The sequence below is a fragment of the Ambystoma mexicanum genome, chromosome 2q (assembly GCF_040938575.1).
Source record: "Ambystoma mexicanum isolate Mex_15411 chromosome 2q, UKY_AmexF1_1, whole genome shotgun sequence".
In the NCBI taxonomy this organism is placed as follows: Eukaryota; Metazoa; Chordata; class Amphibia; order Caudata; family Ambystomatidae; genus Ambystoma; species Ambystoma mexicanum.
In genome coordinates this window covers 709,816,714-709,840,175 of record NC_090924.1, presented here as the reverse complement: position 1 = coordinate 709,840,175, position 23,462 = coordinate 709,816,714, and positions in this window count along the sequence as shown.

The window sequence follows — 23,462 nt, the reverse complement described above, 5'->3', positions numbered from 1 at the left end:
CTCTATTTCTGAAAATCAACCTTCCTTCCAGTTTAAGGTGGTATTCCACACTGGAAGGAAACACCCTGAAATTCTTTACTAATCCACAATCAGAAACTCCCACTCCTATAGTCCAGAAAGATGTGAAATCAGCTCAGAGCCTGGCTGATATTCAGCAAATTGGAGAGCAGTTGTTCATCCCTGTCCAGTTAAATGATGGGAAGGACTCTGTTCTCACTCGAGTGTGTGTGAACAACGGTAAGAGCTTCATCAGCAAAGCCATGTTCCGCCAACTCCCAAAAGATCCAACCATTCCCACCTTCAAACTGATAGACAAATGGGAAATGGACCTGGAAGCACCTAATTCCAAACATCTCCTGCCAAGCAGGTGTTTGCTCAAAATCTCCATTGGCAACAAGAGCATAGTCCATAATTGTTGGGTCGTGCGAGACGTCACTGCCGCCTTTTACTTAAGCAGTGACATTCTCAATCGCTTTGCCATTAGTTTGGACCTAATAAACTTCAAAGCTTGGTCCCGATTAGCGGATAATCCCATGGGCTTTGATGATCCAGAAAAAGCATTTAGGTCAGCTCAATTGCTACCTTATGCAGTTGAAATTCAGATCAAAGAGGAAGTCACCATCCCAGAAAGGACCCGACAATTCTCCCTGGAAGTGAAAGCTAAAAGAGGACAATATTTGCAAAACCCTGATGCTTACATACATCTAAACGCTTCTCTCCAACAGCAAGGGTTGGGGGTAAACCCAACACCATTAGTCAACATAGAACATGACACCATTCTAATAGAGGTGGATAACAGCGACTTAAAGAGTATTACTCTAGCCGCAGGCACCATTATTGGAATGGCGGTTGATGACCGACATTTTTCCATAGATTTAGGTAATGAACTGTTAGGGCCAATCCCCAAGGACTGCTTTGACAGTGACAGTGATGACAATACAACACCAGAGAGGATTTTTACCCGGCATGGTGAGGACGTCCTGGTGTACACTTCTTGCCCTTATGGTAAGGAAGATGTGACTTGTGACTTCAGGAGGGATGAGGTGATTTTCCAGGTCCATGAGGGCTGCCTTTCCCACCTGAAGCCTCCAGTCCAAATCAGCACTCTGACCAGGGACTCCTCCACCCAGCTGGAGGAGGCCGCTGAGATAGCCAAACCAGAAGTCTTTCCAGGCTTCAGGCAGATGGTGGAAGAGAGAGTCAACCTAGCTGATGCCTGTGTGACTCTGGAACAAAAGCAAAAGTTGAAACAAGTTTTCTTGGATTTCCAAGATCTCTTTGCAGTAGACTCATATGACTGTGGTCGCACCAACATCCACACAACAACAATCCCCACCGACCCGGGCATGACTCCAGTGTTTGTGAAGCAATATCGTTTGCCTCTCGCATCCATGAAGTCCCTTACTGAAATAATTAAGAACCTTGAGTCCAGGGGAATAATCCGTCCCGTCCACAGCACCTTCAATAATCCGGCACTGGGAATATTAAAGCCAAACGGCCAGTGGAGACTCTGCGCTGACCTCAGGGAGCTCAACAAACGGGTCCATACTTCCCGATGCCCTCTGCCCTACATTGACCAAGGGCTGGCCCAGATCCAGGGGTCACAGGTATTCACTGCAATAGACCTGACCAATGGATACTGGACCGTGCCGGTCAGTACGGAGGACCAATACAAGCTGGCTTTTACCTTTGGGGGCCAGCAGTATACATGGACCCGGACTCCCTTCGGATACCTTTACTCCGGTAATGAGTTCAATATTTTCCTACATAAGGCCATGCCCGACCTGGATGCGAGGGGTAACCTGGCTTATGTAGATGATGTCCTCATCAAAAGTTCATCTGTGGAGGAACACATAGCGGAGATCTGTTATGTTCTGACGCAGTTGAGGGCCGCCGGAGCAAAACTTTCCTTTCAGAAAGCACAGTGGTGTAGAACCCGTGTTAATTTCTTGGGACATGAGATTACTCCTCAGGGTCTCTGTCCCCAGGAAAAGAAAGTGGAAGCACTTCAGAAACTGAAAAACCCCACAACTCTGCGGGAACTAAGGAGCCTCCTTGGACTGACTAATTACAGCAGAAAGTTCATTGAGGGCTACGCAGAGATCACCAGACCCCTGATTCATCTCCTGAAGGGGGGGGTCAATTGGGAATGGGGTCCAGAACAAGCCGAGGCGGTAAAACAACTCAAAAGAAGCCTCTCAAAAGCGCCCTGCATAGCTTACCCTGTCAGAAACAAGGAGTTCTTCCTGGAGACGGGGTTCTCTAATACGTGCTTGACGGCGGTATTATACCAAAAGCATGACAAGGTCAATAAAGTAATCTCCTATGCGAGCAAAACTTTATCCTCTGTGGAGGAAAAATTCAACGATTGTGAGAAGGCACTCCTGGCAACGGTGTGGGCATTGAAGAATTACCGCCCGTTTATCCAGGGGGAACACATCATAGTGGAGACTCCACACCAGCCTCTGCAATATCTCCAAAGTGATAGAATCCGGGCCGGAAATGTGAGTAATTCCCGAATTACTTCCTGGATTCTGTCAATGCAAGGCTTTCCTGTGGAGGTCAGATATGGCCAAAACAAGAAGAGTCCACTCGCGCAAGGTCTGGCTGACTTGCATGATTGTGCCAGAGAAAACTGTCTCGAGGACGAAAGTCTAAAAATCAAGGACAACACGGAGGCATACCTTAATTCCCCACACAAAGTCTTTGAAGATGACAAGTGTGAGGGAATGCCCACTGTCTATGTGCATGGATTCTCTTACTATGTTGACAACAACGGGGAGAAAGAACTGGTGGCCGGCGTAGGGAATGCATGGGTGAAGGAGTTCCCAGAACCCTCTGCTGGATACAAAATTGGTCCCCGAAGTAGTCAGGTGGCAGAATTGATGGCTGTGCATCAGGCCATCCTCACTGCTGTCCAGCATCAACTCCGCGAACTGGTCATAATCAGAGATTCGGATTATGTACGGAACGGGTTCGTGGAGGACCTGGTTAATTGGAAAACCAGAGGCATGTTATGTGCTAACAACAAACCCTTGAAACATGGGAAGTTGATCCAAAACATTGATGATCTGGTCACCTCGAATGAGATGACCATCTATTGGAAAAAGATCAAGGGTCATTCCAAAGTAGAGGGACCAGACAAAACTGGAAATGACTTAGCTGGTCAGCTGGCCAAAACCGGGGCCATCCAAGGGGATCTAATTGAGATTGAGTCCCTGTTGGGGGAAATCCAGGTCACTGCTATCACTCGGTCCCAGACAAATGCTCACAACAACCTTTCAATTGCACAATGGAGCAAGGAGACCCCTGATGCTGATTTGATTACAGCTCAGAAGGGGGATCCAATTATTGGTTAGTTTTACCAATACCTTGAGGACCCTGAGAACTTTCCCCTGACGGATACCGATTACATTGGGAAAGAGGACCTAAGGGTGTTGATGAAATGTCCAAAAATGTTCCGGATCCAAGACGGTTTGCTGGTAAGGAAATCCAAAGCTGGCCACGATCAGTGGGTGGTTCCTACCTCATTCCGAAGCCTGATGTTAAGTCACGCCCATGATGCGCCACCGCCGGTCATAGGGGGTTTCACACAACATTGGAAATCTTAAGAGAGGTTGCATACTGGCCACACATGGGGCAGGACCTCGACCAATACTTGAAGGGGTGCCTTGTGTGTGCTCAATTTCAGCCGACGTCACTCACACACCGCGCGCCTCTCCAAAAGAGGGGGATGACACTGCCATGGTCAGATTTACAAATCGACTTTGTAGGCCCCGTGATTCGCTCTGCTAGGGGGAATAAGTACATGTTGACTGTGACATGCTTGTTTACCAAGTGGATGGAATGTCTCCCAGCCCCAAACTGCAAGGCAGAAACGGCAGCTGCCTTGATGATTAACCACATCTTTTCCCGTTTCGGTCTACCTCAAAGGATTGAGTCAGACAGGGGTAGCCACTTCACCAGTGAAGTAACGACAAAGATGTGGGAGATACTGGGGGTCAAAAGGAAGTTACATATTGCTTACAGGCCAGCTTCTTCTGGGGCAGTAGTGAGATATAACTGAACCATTGTGAGCATATTAAAGATGTTCGTGGCAGATTCTGGGCCAAGTTGGGATATCCGATTACCTCTGGTCCTAATGGCCATCAGATCTACCCCTTCATCTGCAACCAAAATGTCACCATTTGAGTTGATGACTGGGCGCAAGATGGTGCTTCCGCAGCATTTGCTCTACAGGACCCAAGAGCAGACACTAATAAATGCCTCCACAACTCATGAGTATGTGGAGAATTTAAGGAAACACCTTCAACATGCTTTTGCCTATGCTCAGCGGAATCTAGAAAGATCAGCTGATAGCATGAAGACCCACTATGACCTGAAAACTTCCAGGAAGGAATATCAGGTGGGGGACCGGGTCTATCTATACAATTTCCAAAGGAACCAGGCCAAACAGCGAAAATTTTTGCCTACATGGAAAGGACCCTTTGAGATTATAGACAAAATCTCCCCTGTTGCCTACAAGATCCGCATCCCCAAAGGCAGTTTGGCAGAGGGGGAAGACAAGTGGGTCCACATAAACCAGTTGAAGTGTTGCCATCCCAGGCACACTCTGCAACAACTGGAGGAATCCTCTGGAATCCTAGAGGGTACTGTCTCAGATTAATTCAGTTCTAACTTAAAATATCCTACATATCGCCTATCAAATTCTGAGTTTCTCAATGTGGGTGTTTTCGTTTTTGAATGCAAAAAGAAATGTGCATGTTCATATGTTTTGCCTATAAATTTATATGCCACCCCACTATATCAATGGTGGGGGAAAAATGTCTATGAATAGGTATTGCCGCTCTTCCTTTGTCGTCCTAGGAGAAAGAAAACCTGGAGACGGGCCAAGGAGGACGATTCGGAGACCGGGAGCAGAGACGCAAGGGGCCCGGTGTACCGCCCAATATTCCCATCAGGACCGGCGAGGAGAACCGATCGATCAGTACCGGATGGAGGAAAAGATGCTGAACTGTGCCATCTATTGGAAGAAGATGAGGAAACATCCCAGGTCTTGCGAGTTCCATCATTGAAACAGAATGGCCATCGCAAGAGGGGGGCTTGTGGGATGTTTTTACCCATGCATCCAAGCCCTACCTCAAAAACTGTGCAGTACTGGCATTGAAAACATCATGATGGCCAGAGCTTCCCAGAAAATGCCCAGGGAAGTGCATGAAGAATAGGCTGCCACCCATTTTGCCGATGTCATGGGCACAGAAGGGCACTGCCTAAAACCACCATTGGACTACCCACACAGTAGTCTGAAACCATTGGGAATGGCAATGCTGATTGCCAAAAGCAACCTAGAATTGTGGGGAATTCATTTTCTTAAATCCCAAAAATGGGTGCCTTACCAGTACTCACCACTGTCAGAAAGCCGGCGTTTTAAAACAACACCAGACTTTTTTTTTGTGTAGAACTGAATAAATGAACCCAAAGCAGGCCAAAGAAAGACTTACTGAGAGGTGGATACAATCTAAAGTGATATTCTGAAGTGACTTGAAGGTTTATAACAAGACTGGCTGAGTTGTGGATTTCAGCAGTTTAAGTAAATTTGGACTGAAAGACACTAACAATCTAAATGTTTAAAAGAAATGAGTGACCTACTTTGAGTGTCACATAGGTTGCAATTGTTTAAATGTCATAGTTTTAAACTTAGAATCAGCATTCTAGCTGCATATGTAAAATGGTTAGTTTTATTTGAATGCAGGAAACTGGGTAACTAAAAGTGACATTAGCTGGGGGTTGGCTTAAAGAACTGAATTTTGCCCACCAGCTACCCCCGACAGGAGTTGAGACTTGCACAACAGCTGTGTTCCCAGGCCGACCTGCATTTTGCTGCTCCCACCAAAAGGGATATGACACTTCTCTGATTGAATTACCTGGGCTCTGCAGGAAATTGAACAAAGCCCTGTCCTGACTCACGCAAATGTTTTATTATGGGGGCCATAAATGGCTTCCTCTTGAACAATGGGCCTTCCAGGGCCCAGGCAGATGGTTTATTGCAGGGGTAATAAAAATGGCTTCCTCTTGGCAGAAACTGGGAGGGGGAGAAACTGGAGACAGAGGCTGAGCCTGAAGAAAGTGGAAAAACTGGTTTCTGTACCATGTGACCTGAAAAGACACACCCCTGTAGCCAGAATATGGTTTTAGAAAAAGATGAATAACTCATAGTACGGACTTGTCATAATTATTTAAATGATACCATAATTCTTGTGATGTTTCTGCCCACATTTTAAGAGGTTTTTAGAACCGGTGGCATGATCTGGGGGCAAACTAGCAGTTAAGAGGGTATTACTTAAAATGTCTGCATGTGAAAAGTCTGATACTTCATCAATTAATGCCTGCATGCCTTGCACACATTTGGGTAAATTTGAGTAAGAATCTGATATTGGTAACCTGATTAAAAAGTGCAAATGTTGCCATTTCTGAATGCAAGTTCCCAGGAAGAGCAGATTTGGACAGGGTATACCTCCTGTGATATGTGATGGGTGCATGTAATTTTAAACAAATGTGTACCTGTGCAAATATGTCTTTTGGGTCAAAATATAGATTGTGTGTAATTTGACAGGGGTGGGTTCTCTGTACCATAAACAGACCTCATCATGATGACACTTCATTTCATTCCCCCAATCAAGGGGAAGAGGATGAAGTGGCCAATGACAAGTGGAGAGGGGCTGCCTAGTGATGCTGCACACACACCCATTTTCAAAACACATAAAAGCAGACAGTCAGGACAGATAGGGACATTCAATTCCATTTGCTGCGGAGCATGCTGCCGGACCATACAACATCCAGAGATCCAGACTTCAAATCCATCAATCTCCAGAATACAGAGAGGCTAGACCAGCAGAGCAGAGCTGACCCATACCGCTGTTAGCAGAACCAGAGAGCTGACCCAGATCACTGTGAAGAGACCCAGACCAGACCGGAGTCCAGTCCAAAACCTGACCAGATCCGTGGCGAGGCCTAATTTAAAAATATATTGTGAGTACCTAGCAGAACTGTGCAGAACCAATCTCTTAGTTAAAATAATATAATTCAATCTATTTTAATCTAAGTAGAACTGCCTAAAAGCTGTCACCTGTCATTTTCTAGTTGCTAGCTGTCACTTGTCACTTTGAACTTTTAACATTTCAAATCCGAAAAACGACCTTTATTTAATCGTTCATAACTCCATAACCGTTTGGGCTAGGAACTTGCAGTAACACTTTCCTCTGAAAGCTTAGAATCTTGGCTTTTCAACGAACCTAGAACCGCATTCCTAACCCTGATACTTTTGCCGCAATCGCGAAAAACACACTCGCGAATTTGCCTCGATTTGCAAATTTCTCCACGTGTGAAAACAGCAGTTCTTGCTTTCCTTGCTAAAATTTCGTTTGCCTCTTAAGAACCATCCCTAGATCCTTGCTAGAGTGAGCCTGAACTCATCCCAAGTATATTTCACTCACACTGAACCTCCTAAAGGGAATTAAAACCATTTTCAGCATATTTTTCACTTAATTGCCAGCACATATAAAAGCATTTTGGGCCTGTGTTTCAAACTTCTGTAGTCTAAGCTTGCTGGGATGAACTGAATTACATTTGATTGGATTTCTGAGAACTGTGTGCTTCCCTTCCATTTCCTTGCATTGCATAAAGGGGGGAGGGGATTGCCAGAGAAAAGTGATTACATTGTTTTGTTGAAATCATATTGAGTATTTTCTGTATTGCATTTTCATTCAACATTACCTCCATCTGAACTTATATAAAGCATTCTCTACCACCTTATTCTTCTGTTCCTATTCACAAGTGTGCTAGTGCCAGACTATCCATTATTGATTACTGCTCAGATTAGGTGTGATATTCAATTATTAAATTATTATAAAGTGTGATATATATATCTATTGTTTAAATTATCAAATAAACCTTTTAACTTGCAAAACAGAACTACTTCTTGGCTCAGTGGGGTGAGGGGGATTCCAAGAGAGGGGTGTTAAATAGGGGTAGTCATCCAGAACGCATGAACTGGACATAAAGATATATCAATAAGGGTTTTCATTCAGTATTCTAGACTAGGCGTTGACTTAGCTGTAGTGTTGAATTGAATCCTCTTACACCCCTAATCAATTCCTCACGCCAGCAGGTTTTATGGTTTTCCACATAGGATGATGTCATAAATAACGCATATTGGGGGATAAGACCTTTGTGTAATCAAGTTTGTGCATGTGTGTTAACGTCAGCCGATGTTTGTCAGTGTCCCCTGCTATTATAAAATAAGAATAAAGTAGTACTTTGCCATATTCTTTGATTCTGTCTGGTTATTTGGTCTGAGATCCTTTATTAGTAATTCCATCTAGCACAAGCGAAGCTTCAAGGTGCTAGTGCACAGTATCTCATCTCGGCAAAAAGGCACACTGTGTTTCTGCCAACTGTCATCAGAATTTCAACACTTGCACACAAATGATTATGTGCCACAGCATAATAAATGCAAGGCCATATCATTTGTGTAAATTATTTTTAGCAAAATTAGTGTAAAGTAAGTGACGTTTGCACCATTGGTGCTGTAAAAATTAAATGTCTGACACACCGTGGCAGCTGGTGGGCAGCTTAAGCAGATAGTGGAAGTGATCAGTGCATGCAAGGCCAACCATCCTGAAACCATGCAAGAAGATTCATAGGGGATTTCCGCCTAGCAAGAATATTTTAAATATCATAGCCCGAAATTGTGCATTTTATGAATCATATTTCTGGACAAATTAGATTTAAAAAAACATAGAATTAAAAACACATTTCTGCAGTGAAAGACATGGATTATTGCAATACTTTAGATGCAAGATTACCGACAGTACAATTGAGCATATCAACACAGCAAATCATGGATGTGACCATCAGTACTATGGATATGTATAATTTCTTTATTCAGTTCAATCCAGAAATCTCATTAGCACACGTGGGCCATTTGGTTGCTCATTATAATATGTGTCCTTACTGATTATAATAGGTCTAGTGGTTTATTGTAGAAATTGTTTGTCACTTAATTATTTATGATTCATGTTTAATACATTGGAAAAAGTTGTTATCTGCATATAGAGATTGTTTAATGATGTGAGCTGCTTCTATGACATATATCAAAATAAAGCGTGATTAACTGAAAACAATGGATATGCCTATCAGTCAATTAATTGTCCACAACATCATTGAAGTAGGGCATGCTCTATGTTGCCATTATCACTTTCTTGGTCTTGAGAAGGCTTTTGATTCCATCCCCAGGCATCTGCTGTAGTGGAATTGGCTGCTTTGAATGTGCCTGCATGTCTCTTAAATCTGTTGTAACTCTGTTATAGAGACACGCACACGTGTGTGCATGTCTCCTCAGATGGGTTGCTGTCAGCAACATTCCCAACTAATAAAGGCGTGAACCAGGGAGGCCCTTTGGACCTAATACTATTTATTTTATATCTATCTGATTTTAACCTAGCAAATTTTGGAAAAGAGGTGAACATCCCTAGTCTGAATGGTTTTCATTTTGGGTTTTTAATGTACGCTGATTGATTATACTCCAGTCGGGCTCCAGTGGAGCCTGTTGTACGCTGAGGCATATTTCTCTTCCCATGGGTCAAAAATGTTGATCTTTGGTAAGGTAAGAGTGGACTTCACATGGCATCTTGGTGGAGAAACGATCGAGGTAGTAAAATCCTATTGCTATCGCAGTATGTTATTTACCAATAATGGAAAATGAAAAAGGCCTCTGCCAGGTTGGGTGGCCTTCTTAGATTTGATCACATGCTTGGCTGACATATGCTTGATAAGTGTCTGGAGGTGTACAACGTCAAGGTCTGCACCCTGATGACCTATGGGAGCAAGATATGGAGCTTTGTTAATATTAAAATTTTGGATAAACCTCAGAACAGAAAAATTAAAGAATTAGTGAGCATCCCACTATGTACGCCAAACAGTGCTCTGCGGTTGGAACTTGGGATTACATCAATGGGGTAGAGGCACAAATAAGGTTTGCTAGTTATTTTCAGAAAGTCTGTGTGGGCCAACCAACCCAAATTTAAAGAGAGTGGCAGGGAAAATTAAGGGATCACCAGCAATTATTAAATACTGATGATATAATGGGAGAATTAAGTTGTTGTCCTTCCTGCTATACTCTATCTAACATCGTGGATATGGTAAAATAGGAAGCAAGGTGGTGGGAAGACATTTTACCCATGGGGGCAGGGATATTCGCTCAGTTAGATCTGGGCCATGCAGAAGGAGTATACTAATGACATGGTTTAATCTGTTACACTGGAAGGAAAGAAGGAGTTGGGAGCATAAAGAAATTAACTTATATAATTATATTTTTAGAGCACTTAATAGTAGGGCATCTATTTTACATAATGCATAAGCTATGTTACTGTTATGTTGTTGCTGAATAGGAGTTTAATATTGCAGTGCTAAGCAGTAAGGCAGTATGGAGTGTTTATAGCTCCAAGGTTCTTGTGAGGTCATAGACCATGTATTTGCTTGTTTAGTTCCCAGTATTCCATGTTTGTCAGTTGAAAGTATATTTGGATATGCAAAGAAGCCTCTGCTGTTGCTGGGGGTCTTTTGGCTTTTATCTTAATAAATATACATCCCAAAAAGCTTACCTGCATCCAATAACTTTGGTGTCCAGAAAGGTTTTCGAGGAGGAGATGAATGGGGTTGTGTCTAGGTTACTAAGACCTGATATTAACCGTGGAGGATACAACTAAGATAGAATTGAGTTGCTGGGTTATGTTTGGAGTGAATTTGAGTTTAAAGGACAGAGATGTGATGGTAAAGTTTACATAACTAAGAAGGGTCAATCTTTACTCGGCTGGAGGGAACAGAAAAATTTAGTCATCCGACTAGATCTAAATCAAGTTGAGCAGGTACGCCAGGTCTCATCATTACGTAAGAGTTCAAACAGATATGTGATGGAGCATGGTAGAGTGTTTGATGAAAGCTTGTGGAGAGTGAAGGGATTTCAACACCAGATTGTCCTCAAAAGAGATTGCTTACCTGTTGTTGCAAAACTTAGGCCTGTACCTTTCTCTTTGAGGGAAGGTGTTAAAAATGAGTTGAAGAAATCGCTTCAGATGGGTGTTATTGAGAGGGCAGGTGGAGTTGAGTGGGTATCACCAGTTGTGGTTGATAAAAAGAGTACTGGCGATCTGAGATTGTGAATAGACATGCGCAAGCTTAATAAGTGTGTGATGTTTGACAGGCATCCGTTACCCAATATGTGTGAGATGCTAACTATGGTGGGTCGAGGACAAGTGTTCTCGAAACTTGATATGACATCAGCATACCACCAGGTGGAGCTGGTGGAAGAGTGCAGAAAAGTTACGGCTTTTATAACTCATGAGGGGGTATTCCAATTTAGAAGAATGCCTTTTGGATTGGCATCTGCCTCATCAGCGTTTCAAAAGATCATGGATCGTTTACTGAGAAGTGTGAAGGGAGTATTCTGCTTCCAAGATGATGTGTTGATTTGTGGTGAGACACTTGATGAGCATGATAGATGTTTGAACAATGTGCTGAAAATATTTGAAGAGAGAGGAATAACACTGAGGGAGGAAAAATGCAAATTTGCTGTATCCAAGGTAGATTATTTGGGTCACGAGGTGTCACATGGGGGAGTGAAACCCAAGGAAAGTATTGTTAACTCCATAAGGGAGATTGAGAGACCAACAACCAAGAGTGAGTTACGCTCATTTTTGGGTATGACAGAATTTTATCAAAAATGTGTAGAGAATTATGCAACCAAGGTGTTGGAAATGAGTAAAATACTGAGGAAGGGTGCAGATTTCATATGGAATCAAGAGTGTGAAGTAGAGTTCACTAGGATCAAAGAAGAGATTGACATGGCTAAACCATTAGGGTGTTTTGACACCAGAAGGTTGTCTATTATCACTGTGGATGCAAGTGAGGGTGGTTTAGGAGCCGTTTTGTCACAGAAACAAGAAGATGGTTCTGAAATCGTGATAGCACATGCGTCAGGGGATTGAGAGGTGCGGAAGTACGATATTCTGTTATTGAGAAAGAAGCTCTGACGTGTTACTGGGCTGTTGAGCGATTTAGAAATTTAGAAATTTTGTGTGGGGTGTGGAATTTGTGATACGGACAGATCACAAGCCATTGAAGGTTATATTTGAGGCTGGGTCACTAGGATGCAAACACACAAATTTGTCATGGAAGTAATACCTGGGAAAGAGAATAAACTTGCAGATAGTTTGTCAAGGGTGAAGGTACAGTCTCAGGAAGGATCAGAAGGTGACGATATGGAAATGGTATTTGTGAACACGGAAGGAATTGTATCCAAACAAGACGGGTTAGATGAAATAGGGAGAGATGAGATAATGAAAAAAATAATCACTTACGTGGCCTCTTCAGTTTGGCCCAATAAATCAGGGTAGGCAGAGGAAGTAAAACCATATTGGGAGGTGAAGGATGAACTGTCAGTTTCTGATGATATATTATTCAGGTGGGAGAGAGCGGTGGCACCAGTGGGAATCCGAAACAAGATTATCGGTTTGGCGCACAGTGGCCATATTGGTGTTACAAAAACCAAAGGAGTCTTGAGGTCAGATTACTGGTGGCCAGGTTTCGATAAGGAAGTTGAGAAACGTTTAAGTGAGTGCCATTTTTGCATCAAGAGTGGGAAGGGAGTTGAAGCCAAAAATCAACCGTTGATTAATGTTGGCGTTCCATTTAAAATTTGGAGTGACATAGCCATGGACATACTAGGACCAGTTGATTTAGGTTATGGTCGAGGAAAGTTCATAGTATTGGTGGTTGATTTATTTTCCAGGTGGGCAGACTACAGAATTGTGAGAGAGATATCGGGAGAAAATATGGTTAAGGTATTACAAGAAATTTTTGCGAGTGAGGGACTTCCTGAAAGTGTTCTCACTGATAATGGTACACAATTCACCGGTGGGTGTTTTTCTAAATATTTGAAGAAATGTGGTGTGAGTCATAAAAGGGCAGCCCTTTATCATCCTGAAACCAATGGAGTTGTTGAAAGATTGAATAGATGTGTGATGGAAAGCATTTGCATGGGGGAAGAGTGTGGATTTCATAAATTGGTGACCATCCAAAATAGAATGTGGGCATTGCGTATGGCGCCCCATGCTACCACAGGTCTATGTCCATTCGAACTCATGAGAGACCGAAAACCTTATTCAATGGCATGTCCTCCATGGTTAGGGAGGTGCAGAGAGTCGGATGTGGTTATTGATGAAGTGAGGAAGGATCTCAAAAGGAAGAAGAGCGAGTGGATAATGCGTGAAAATAAAAGGAGTGGTAGAAAGGAGTTGCATGTGGAGTATGGTGATTGGGTGAGGATTAAGAAAGGAGTGGTCAGAAAGAGGGGTGACCTATTATATTCAGACCCAGTCAGGGTTGTTGCTGTGTTGAAGGGTGCAGTGCGTGTAGCTGGAGGTCAGGTCTGGAATAAAAACCGCATTGCTACAGTGAAAAGATGTCATGTATAAAGTATGAAATTCAAGGTGAAGGAGTTTTAAAAAAAAAGAGGAAGATGTGTTATGATGTTGCTGAATAGGAGTTTAATATTGCAGTGCTAAGCAGTAAGGCAGTATGGAGTGTTTATAGCTCCAAGGTTCTTGTGAGGTCATAGACCATGTGTTTGCTTGTTTAGTTCCATGTTTGTCAGTTGAAAGTATCTTTGGATATGCAAAGAAGCCTCTGCTGTTGCTGGGGGTCTTTTGCCTTTTATCTTAATAAATATACATCCCAAAAAGATTACCTGCATCCGTGCGTGGCATCACAACCGTTACATTGAAATATGAAGATGTGTACCAATGTATGTATTTCAATTGAATTGTTTTGTTGTTAATGGAGAAATCAAAATCTAATAATCTATCTTGTCATTATCATACTTGGGGGATGCCATTACAAAGTTAAATCAAATGAAAATAGTTAAGGGTTTGGATGCAACTTTAAGCACATTTTCTGATTTAAGTTCAGGAAATTAGTGCTACATCTCAGGTAAGCCTGTTAAGCACTTTTTTGAAGCACAGGTACAAATCATGCTGCACCATCAACGTTATGCTATACTCTGAAGGAACAGTTTAGCTGGCAGTTTAATTAAGCACTAGAACCCTCAAAGGGAGAATTACCAGACCAGTAATGCCCTCCTCTGAGGGTTCTAGTCATATTAGTACACTGGCACTTCGTACCAGGATACTAATAGCATTTTTTTCTCAAGCAGAGAAATGGCATTGAAACCGTTTCTCAACTCGAGAAATAAAATGTAAAACATGGCTGCCAGGGATCAGAATAATTGGACTACCCATAATCCCTTCTCCCTTTCCATGGCGGCCAATGTAAAAATGTAAACAAACAAAATGGCCACCATGTAGTCCTTTCTCCCTTTCCATGGCGGCTAATCGCACACCAGAGATGCACCAGAAACAGACCTGTTCCTGGTGCCGGCGACGAACAACAGTGCAGAAGGTAAGTGGGGAGTGGAGGGGGGCCTTAAATATGTGCCAAAATTGGGGTAGGGTAAGGTGGTGCGGGGAGCTCACTTTTCCTGATTCCTTGCAAGGGAAGATGGCAGTCTTCCGCTCTCAGGAGGCTTGGAGCGGGGTCTTATCCTGTGTGGTAAAGACCCTGTTCCAAGCCTCCTCATTGGCTGGGAGACCATCACACCCCCCTCTACTAATATTGATGTAAGATTCATCTTTGGTTTGGATGCTGAACAGGTATTAGGTGTGGCAACCTTTTAATGGTATGTTACAAAGCATGGTAATATTTTATGTGGCACTTTTTGTATTTAGTTGGGCATAGAATAATTGCTTTATTCTTCACAAATTGTGACACATTCCTATGAAGTGGTTCCGTAAACACATAGTATTTGACTTTGTGTATCTGTTTAATGGTCAGGTGACTCTTTTTTCTATGTATATATTTAGTTGGTTATACGTTTAGGCTGTTTTGTTTTTAGTTTGGTAGTACGCCCTCTCAGAAAACATGTGCAGATTCACTAGTGGTGACACACGTCTCTCTCAGCCTCTGGAAGTTGAAGCCATTGCAGTAGAGGAGCATTGTCTTTGATCTCCCTGTCTGAGCACATTGTTCTTTAATATGTAATGCACATTTGAAGGGCCAGAGAAGGTTCTGATCTAGCTTGAGGACCTTAGGTTTGACACCCCGTCTTAGATGAATGGTTCGCTTTCACAGTGAGAGCTTGAAATATTTCAATGGTACTCATTTCGCTCGTGTGTGTTTCTAATGGCACGTACAATTCTATTTCCAAAAAGCTGCTACCTAACAGAATGACAATCTCGCATGCTGATAACTGGCGTAAACATGTGATAGATGTCTCAGAAAGCATTTATGTTGAAATAGAACGATTCCAGTTTCTTCACTGAAAGTATTTGCTAAATTCTAAATTGGCAGAAGTGGATTTTACAACTGGAAATGAATATTTAGTTTTGTTTGGCAATAGGTCTTTCAACATCAAAACTCTTATGCAACAGAATTGGAATGATAACGTTTAACAAACGGATGTAGATAATTGTGGCAGGTAAACCACGTTTTTGTGCCTATAAATTACAGTTCATACCATTGCAGATTAGCGACATTCTTCCATCCATTCCATTGCACCATTTGCAAATTGCTGCAAACAGTCCACCACGCTTTGGGAATGTTTTGCAAAGAGAATTCAGTAAGAACAATAATAGCTGCCTAAATCTTAATCATATTCTTTAGTTTTTCCAATTAGATAGCCACACCAATTGGCATAGGTGAACATAGCGCAAGCTAAGAGCATCAGTGTTAAATGCTTCTGAAATGCCTGCCACTGCTGACTAAATTTGAGAGATTGATGTATGCCAGTGGGGTTTAAGGTTTAGTGCTTAATTGAGGAGTGTACCACACTTAGATTACATTTATTTTCCTAATTTTCATAGAGTTCTAAATATTAAGGTACATCTTATTTTGTCAGAACTCTAAATTGCCTAATTTTGTAGAGGAGAAATACTTGGCAAGTGTCAATCATAGCTGCAAGTAGACACCTTTGAGACAATCCTTTGATTTGAAAAAACATTATTTTGTATTCTGGAACTTGTAGTTTAGTTGGGCTTATAATAGGCATGCAACGACTCCCAGCATGTAAAATATTATTTGCAAAAAAACAAGGACTGGTCCAATGTGTCACATTGCATTTGTTTACTTGCAAGCCATCGCCAGTATGAAAAGTCATTTTTGTTTTATAATATACTGTTAGTCATATTGTAATTTCACACACAATTGTTCTCTGACTGGTTGCTCGAGGTCATTCTGGTCTTTCTGTTTTTCGAGACAGTGCCCACTTTTCCTCTTTTTCACTACAGAACACTCCTCCTGTATGTGTGCACCCTTGTAGCCTAGCCTGTTTAAACTACATTGGGGTTGGGGGTGACAAAGAATCCGTTTTCAAGGGAAATACGATTCCCTTCCTATATAATTGTTGTAGTGTGCTGTTGAGGTGCCTGTAGATTTATTTTTCAAACTATTCAGCAGCTGATGTTCTGTGGCATGCAGAATCTTCCTCCTCCTTCTTCTCTTCCTACCATCCCTGCCTCTTTTCCTCTGTCACCTCCCATGTCCATCTTCCGGTCACATACCTTTCCCGCTTTACCTAACATCTTCTCTCCTTCCACTCCACCTCGCACCAATCCTTCCATGTTTGTCAATGTTGGTGCATTTTGTCACAAAAATATTTTCTTTCTATTTGGTAGAGCATATATAAATCTTGATATGTTTGTTTCTTTTAACTTCTCTTAATTTCATTATTCGTGCCATGCCACTATAAGGGGGGATGTATAAGAAAGGCATGTCTGCAATAAGGGAATCTGACATGTATATAGATGTCAGATAGTTCACTTTTTCATTACATGTATCACCCAACAATTGTTGAAATGTTTTACTCGTTTCCAGTTTTGGAATGACAAAGCTGGCTTTTGCTGTTATACTCTAATCAGAGGCAGAGAAGATTGTGCTACTGATGTCCATTAATATGACATGTCTCTTCAAAATGTCACCCATCCTCTTCCACTCAGAGTTCTTTATCTCACTTTATTAAAAACACATTTCCAGACGGTTATAGGTCAAAGTTTCGACTCAAAAGGGTCGAATGACAAAAGGGTCCAGTCAATTCGACTGAAAAAAAGGGTTGAATTTTTTTTTTTTTGGGAGGGGGCCCCACCGATACCCCTGTTTTTGGTGTAAAAACACTTTTTTTTACCTATACTGAAGCAAAAAAATATATATACATTTAAAAAAAAAATGTGATCCTTTTGTTTTCGGTCCAATTGCCTCGACCCTTTTGAGTCGAAACTGTGACTGGACACCTTTCCAGACTTCAGTCAAGGATACAAGCATGAGCTTAAGAACATTAGTGTAAACTACTTGTTTGTTTGTTTATTAATTTATATATTGTGCCTGACACGTAAGTATCTGGGTGATGTTACAAGGTTAAAGGATAAGACAACAGAAAGTGGTACAGAGTAGACATGTAAGAGATCAGTTGAGGCAAATTAATGACAATGCACCCATTGGTCGGGTAATTACAGTTAACAAGTAAAGATAATGAGAAATAGGTAAGGCAGGTTATTTACAAAGCATCCATTGAAAAAGTTAAGAAAAGTAAATTACAAAACATAATTTAGACTAGGTGACAGTTATTTATAATACACAAGATGAGCTGTGTAGCAGATTCTATGTATTACAATGCAGAACAGTTGTGTACCTCTAAGAGTTAAGTGTTCAGGTAAGCCAGTTTTTGGCCTTTTTTCGAAGCAGTGGAGAGACGGCTCTGACCTTAAATATACAGGCGTGGAGTTCCATAGGTTGGAGGCTAGCACAGGGAAACTGCTACCACCTGCTCTCTTGAGTTTGTATCTGGGGATCTTGAGACAGTGGGAGTGTGAGGTTCTGGTGGGTCGAGCCGAAATGTTTTTAGCAAATGTGTCCACTAAATATTTTGGGGCAGAGTTTGTGAGACATTTATGAGTAAGGGTTAGTGGCTTAAGGTTGATTCTGTCTTTCACCGCTAACCATTTAATGTTACTTCTAGCCTCAGAGATGTGCTGCATTCTAGGATTGTTTAGTGCAGTTCTTACAGTGTTGTTTTACAAGGTCTGCAATTTGTTAATATTATGTTTGCTGGGCCCGAGGCAGGGGTGGACTGGCCTATAGGGAACTCTGGAGATTTCCCGGTGGGCCTCTGCACCCTGGGCCTCTTTTCTGTGGTATTTTCAAATTTATTTCCAGGGCCTCTTTGGTCCCCAGTAATTATTTCCAGGGCCTTTTTTAGTTCCCAGTCCAGTCCTGGCCCGAGGTAAAGAGTGTTACAATAATCTATTTTGGAGAGGATTAACGCCCTAGCCAAGGTGATGCAGCTCAATGTGGAAAGAAATGGCTTACATGCATTAATGAGCTTGCAGGTGTAGGTCGTATCCGAGGCTATGGCGTTAAATTGTCTGTTTAGATTTAGGGCTGAGTCAAGGTAAAAACCTAAGGTTTTTACCTCCTTGGATACTGTGATGATATTGTCGTCAGTGTTACATGAACTGAAAAGGTTACTCAGTTCGTTTAGTTGTGGAGGCGAGCCAATCTGCTCTGTTTTCTCATCATTGAGACATAGGCTATGAGTGGCCATCCAGGCCTGAATGATGAGGTAGATTTTATTGACCGTGATTGTGTCCATCTTGTGGTCACCAGTGATAGGGATGAGAAACTGGGTGTCATTGGCATAATTAGTGTATGTGATACCCAGATTGTCAAGGTCGTCGAATAATGGCTTAGTAAAGATGTATATTGTAGGGGAGACACATAACTCCTGTGGTACTCCGAAGGTGATCAGTATAGGATCTGCTGATGCAGAGGAGGAGAAGACTCTTGTTGTGCGGTTATCCTGGAAGGATTGGATCCAAGCAGTAGCTTCATTGGAGAAGATGGCTGCTGATTTTAAGTGATTACATACTTTGTGGTCTACTAAGTCAAATGCTGCCGATAGGTCTAAAAGAAGGAGGAGGACACGTTTTCCTTGTCCATGATATCGTCCATTTGATTTTTTAAGTCTAACAGTGCTGTTTCTGTTCCATGTTTAGGTCTAGAGCATGATTGACATAGAAGGTTGTTAGCTTAGAGGTACGCCTGAATTTGCAGGTATGCCACTTTGTCTGTTATCTTCAACAGAAATGGGACAGTCATGATGGGTCTGTAATTTGTTGGGATAGATGGGTCGAGGTTGGGTTTTTTTAGTAGGGAGAGGACCCAGGCGTATTTTAGGTTCGTTGGGACAGTACAGGTGTTGAAAGAGAAATGTATTAATGTGGTGATAAAAAGAGCTAGCTCCCTAGCTGCTTCTTTGATTATGAGTGCGGGACATGTGTCCCCCTGACAATTGGAGGGTTTGAGGGAAGCTATCATGTGTTCCACTTCAAGACTAGCGAGTGGCGTGAATTTGAAACAATGCTCAGGTTTTGTGGAGGTCATTTGTGGCTTCTGCATGGATGGGTTCATAGGGAGATTACTTTTTTGTTTTCGATTTTCTGTTGTAAAATATCAATTTTGGTAGAGAGTGCTGCTTGAATGTAAGTGCACCAAGGCGTATCTTGGGTGCAGGTGTCAATTGGGTGAGAAGGGGATTCTAATTCCCTTAGAATGACGAAGAGTCATCTTGTATTAGAGTTAGCTTTATTGATTCTATTGTTGTATTTGTCTCTTTCAGTTTGAATGATTTCAGTTTTGTATCTGGAGGATATTTTGGAGAGAGCTTGCTTGTTCTCAGGTGTTGGGTTATTTTTTCAGGCAGATTCTGCCGTTCTCTTTTGGTTCTGTAATATTTTCAGATTAGGGGTAAACCATGAGTTTAGGTGCATGCAAGGATTACTTTTGCACAGTTTTAAAGGAGCTATTTTGTCAATAGCTTGGTTGATGGTGTCGTTCTAGAGGTCTACAAGAGCTGCGGGGTCTGATTTGATGTTAGTTGAGTTAGTGATGGGGTGAAGTAATGGTAGAAGTTTTACAATAGTTATATCTCATTTATTTCTAGTAGGAACTGGAGGAGCTGTGGTGTTGGCCTGAGCATGTTGGGGACAGTCTTGTATAGAGAAGGAAATAAGGATGTGATTAGTCAAGGCACAAGGCTCATTGGACATGATTTTTATATCACATTTTAGGTCAGCTAGCCACTCTAGCATTCTACCTTTCGAGTGAGAGGGCAGGTTGATTCGGTGGGTGAGGCCTAGTTCAGTGATGGTATTATCTAGAGAAATAGCATTAGAATCTTTGGGGTCATGAAGGCCTCAATTTATCTCAAAGAGCACTATAATTTGGGAGGTAGGTTTGGTATTTGAGGTAAGTATTGAGCTAATTTCTTCCTCGAAGGTTGAGACGGGCCCAGGAGGTCTATACATCAAGTGTATAGTTACGGTTCGAGATGGTGTAAGTGGCAATTTGAGTGATAGCAGCTCTCCAGATGAGAAGTGGAGGTGCGGCAGGGCCCTTAGTCCTACATTAGCTTTCTCAATGAAGGCAATGCCCCCTCCTGGAGCAGTTCCTCTGTCTGGTCTTAGTAGAGTATAGTTTTCAGGGATGGCTAATAAATGTGATGGTCCCGCTGCCGAGTGCAACCAAGTTTCCGTTATGGCTAAAAAATCAAGTTGGTTGGACATAATAATGTCTGCAATGTCAAGTGGGTGGGCTACCAAAGATCTGGCATTTATAAGGACACCTTTAATGTGAACTGAGCCAGTGTGGATGGGGGTGAGGGGAGGTCTAGTGATTATCTGGGGAGCCATTTTGTTGGTAAGACTATGGTTGTGTAATTTTATGGTCTGTCTCTTTTTAGGTAGGGTTGGTGTATTAGGTTGTCTAGCTTTGTCATTGGTTAGTGGTTGAAGTGTTTTTAACAATCTTGTTCCTAATCTGAGGTTTCTAGCGTGTTTTGGGCATGGTTGACTAGGGATAGGCCTGGAAGCGTAGCGTTGGATCCAGTGTAGTGGGGACAAGGGACATGTAGAGCCAATGTCAGGTTTAGGGCCTGTTAGTGGAGAGGAGGGCCGGTAGGTGGATATACGGTTATTAGTGACTAGGTTTATAGGGGATAGGAATGCGGTAGGTCATATATTATGATTGTGGTGATAGCGTGGGTATGAGAGTGGCTAGTATAAGTGGAGGCAGGAATTTGGTTGGTTTTATACCTGAGGTCTGAGCTAACAGTGCAGTCTTAGTGGGTGAGAACATGTTGGACATATTGGCCGGTTTGCACATGGAGTATAGTGATGGGCTAACCCACAGTTGGCCTTGTGTAGAGGTAAGCTGTTGTAGCAAGATAATACCAGAAAGCTTATAAATAAAAATAGGAAGGATGGCATGAGTAACGGTGTTGGTATGGAATTCAGATGGTAGTGAGGTTTGGAGCGTGGGTGAGGCAAGCCCTGAATGCGATTAGGACAAAAGATTAGGGGTGGTAGCCGTAGTTTGCGACAGGAAAAGCTAAACATTGGAGTGAAAAGGGAAGCCCTACTAGTCTTACCTTAGCTGACAATAGGAAGCCAGAGGAAGCAGGTAGCACAATACATAGTTACAGTATTAAGGGCTTGCATTGGTTACATACATGTAAATCTTCATCATCCACACGTCCTCATTAGTGTAGATTCTCGCTAAATGTGTGTACTTTCTGTATGTGCATAGAGATAATATTAAAAGTGTATTTTGAAATTGAGATGTATATGCTCTATTTTTCTATTTTTTCACAGTTCTAAATATGTAGGTATGATAATGATCCCGCAATGCCAAGCCACCTATTTGTATATAGTAAGTAGTTGGCAAGTGCGACTCAAAGCTACAAACTGGACAAACATGGTCCAGTTTTGACTTTTCTGCAAACAGCTTCTTTCTCTTCAGGGACTTTTAGTTAATTTGTCCTCATGAGTAGTACATGGCTTAATATATCTATTGCAGAGATATGTGTGCAGCCAAAGGTCATAATTATGATTTTGTCTCTTGCATTTAAGAAATGAATACTGTGAATTGGATTGGCTTGAATAAGTGACCCCCGCACAATTGTCTAAATAAAATTGCAATCTGCGGGTAAAAACAATGTGTGCAAGTAGCATAATATAAGTGTGTCCTGGCATATATTTATTTCCCACAATTAGTGTTAAACACAGGCATTGCCAACCCCAAAAGATTTGGCTTTTCTATGGCAATCAGATAGGTATTTGTCTGGCACTGCCATCATTGGGCTGGGAAGATGGGGGGCAACACGCTCGCCTTGGAAGCAAGACGACACGGAGCAAAAAAACGGTTCCATCCCCGGGTCCGTGCTTAGAAACCTCTGGGTATTAAGCGCATTATGAATAATCAATTATATTACATCATATGCCCAGGTACTTGCTCCATTATGACAGTGCCTGATACTTGGCAATCACATGCTATGGCAACATAATTCGTCTGACACTTTCCAGGTGACAATAGGCAGAATTAGCAAAGTTAACAGAACAGAAAAAAAATCATAATAAATGAGAATGGGATTATGCTTCACAACAGTAGCACAAGCCTTGTGCACTGCAACCCTCCAACCCCCCTTGCTCCAGTCCAGAGGTTAAAAGGCGTGAGCAAGCCTTGCTTGTATATACTGCAAGAAAACATCAACAGAAACCAGTGTCTTTGCCTGACCCTGAAAAATGTCAGGAGTTTGCTGCCACTGACCTGAACACTTCACACTTATTTTCAAAAAAGGTTTGAAAAACAAAACATATGCAGGATCAAAAAACATTTCTTGCTTCTCATCACACTATGTCCTATGCTAAAGCATAGAAAGGAGGGAACACAACCATTTCATAGTTTTTTAACACCCAAAGTACCAGTAATGCCAAGTTCACTACACATTCCTACAGAGAACCCAAAGCATCATCATCATCCTCACCATCATAACATTATTCGGCCATAAGGCCATCCAAGTACACATGTACATCATAAACATAACATCTCATATATACAATAACTGAAGCTCAAGCTACTTGTCAACCCTCCAAGCCATATGGAATATCTGCCAAATTACATCCCTAGGCACAACCAGAAATAAGGTGTCAATGTTGTTCTACTAAGGTGGCCATATGTCCAACCATCCTGCCCCCTTCAATGGTTCCCTCAAATCTTTAGACTTTGCTTTTCCAAGGCTTTTTATAAGTAGTATATGGGACACATTCTGTATTCCTCTTTACATCTTTTCAGGTGTAAACCAATGGGCTAAAAGGCATATCTGGATGCTATGTTAGATGTTCAGTATGACAACATAACACTCAGAATATATGGTTCTAAACAACACATTTCAGTTTTAAATACTTACAGCTGATGAAGGGACGTTTGTGGTCTTGAAATGAACGTTCTTGTCAATTATTCTG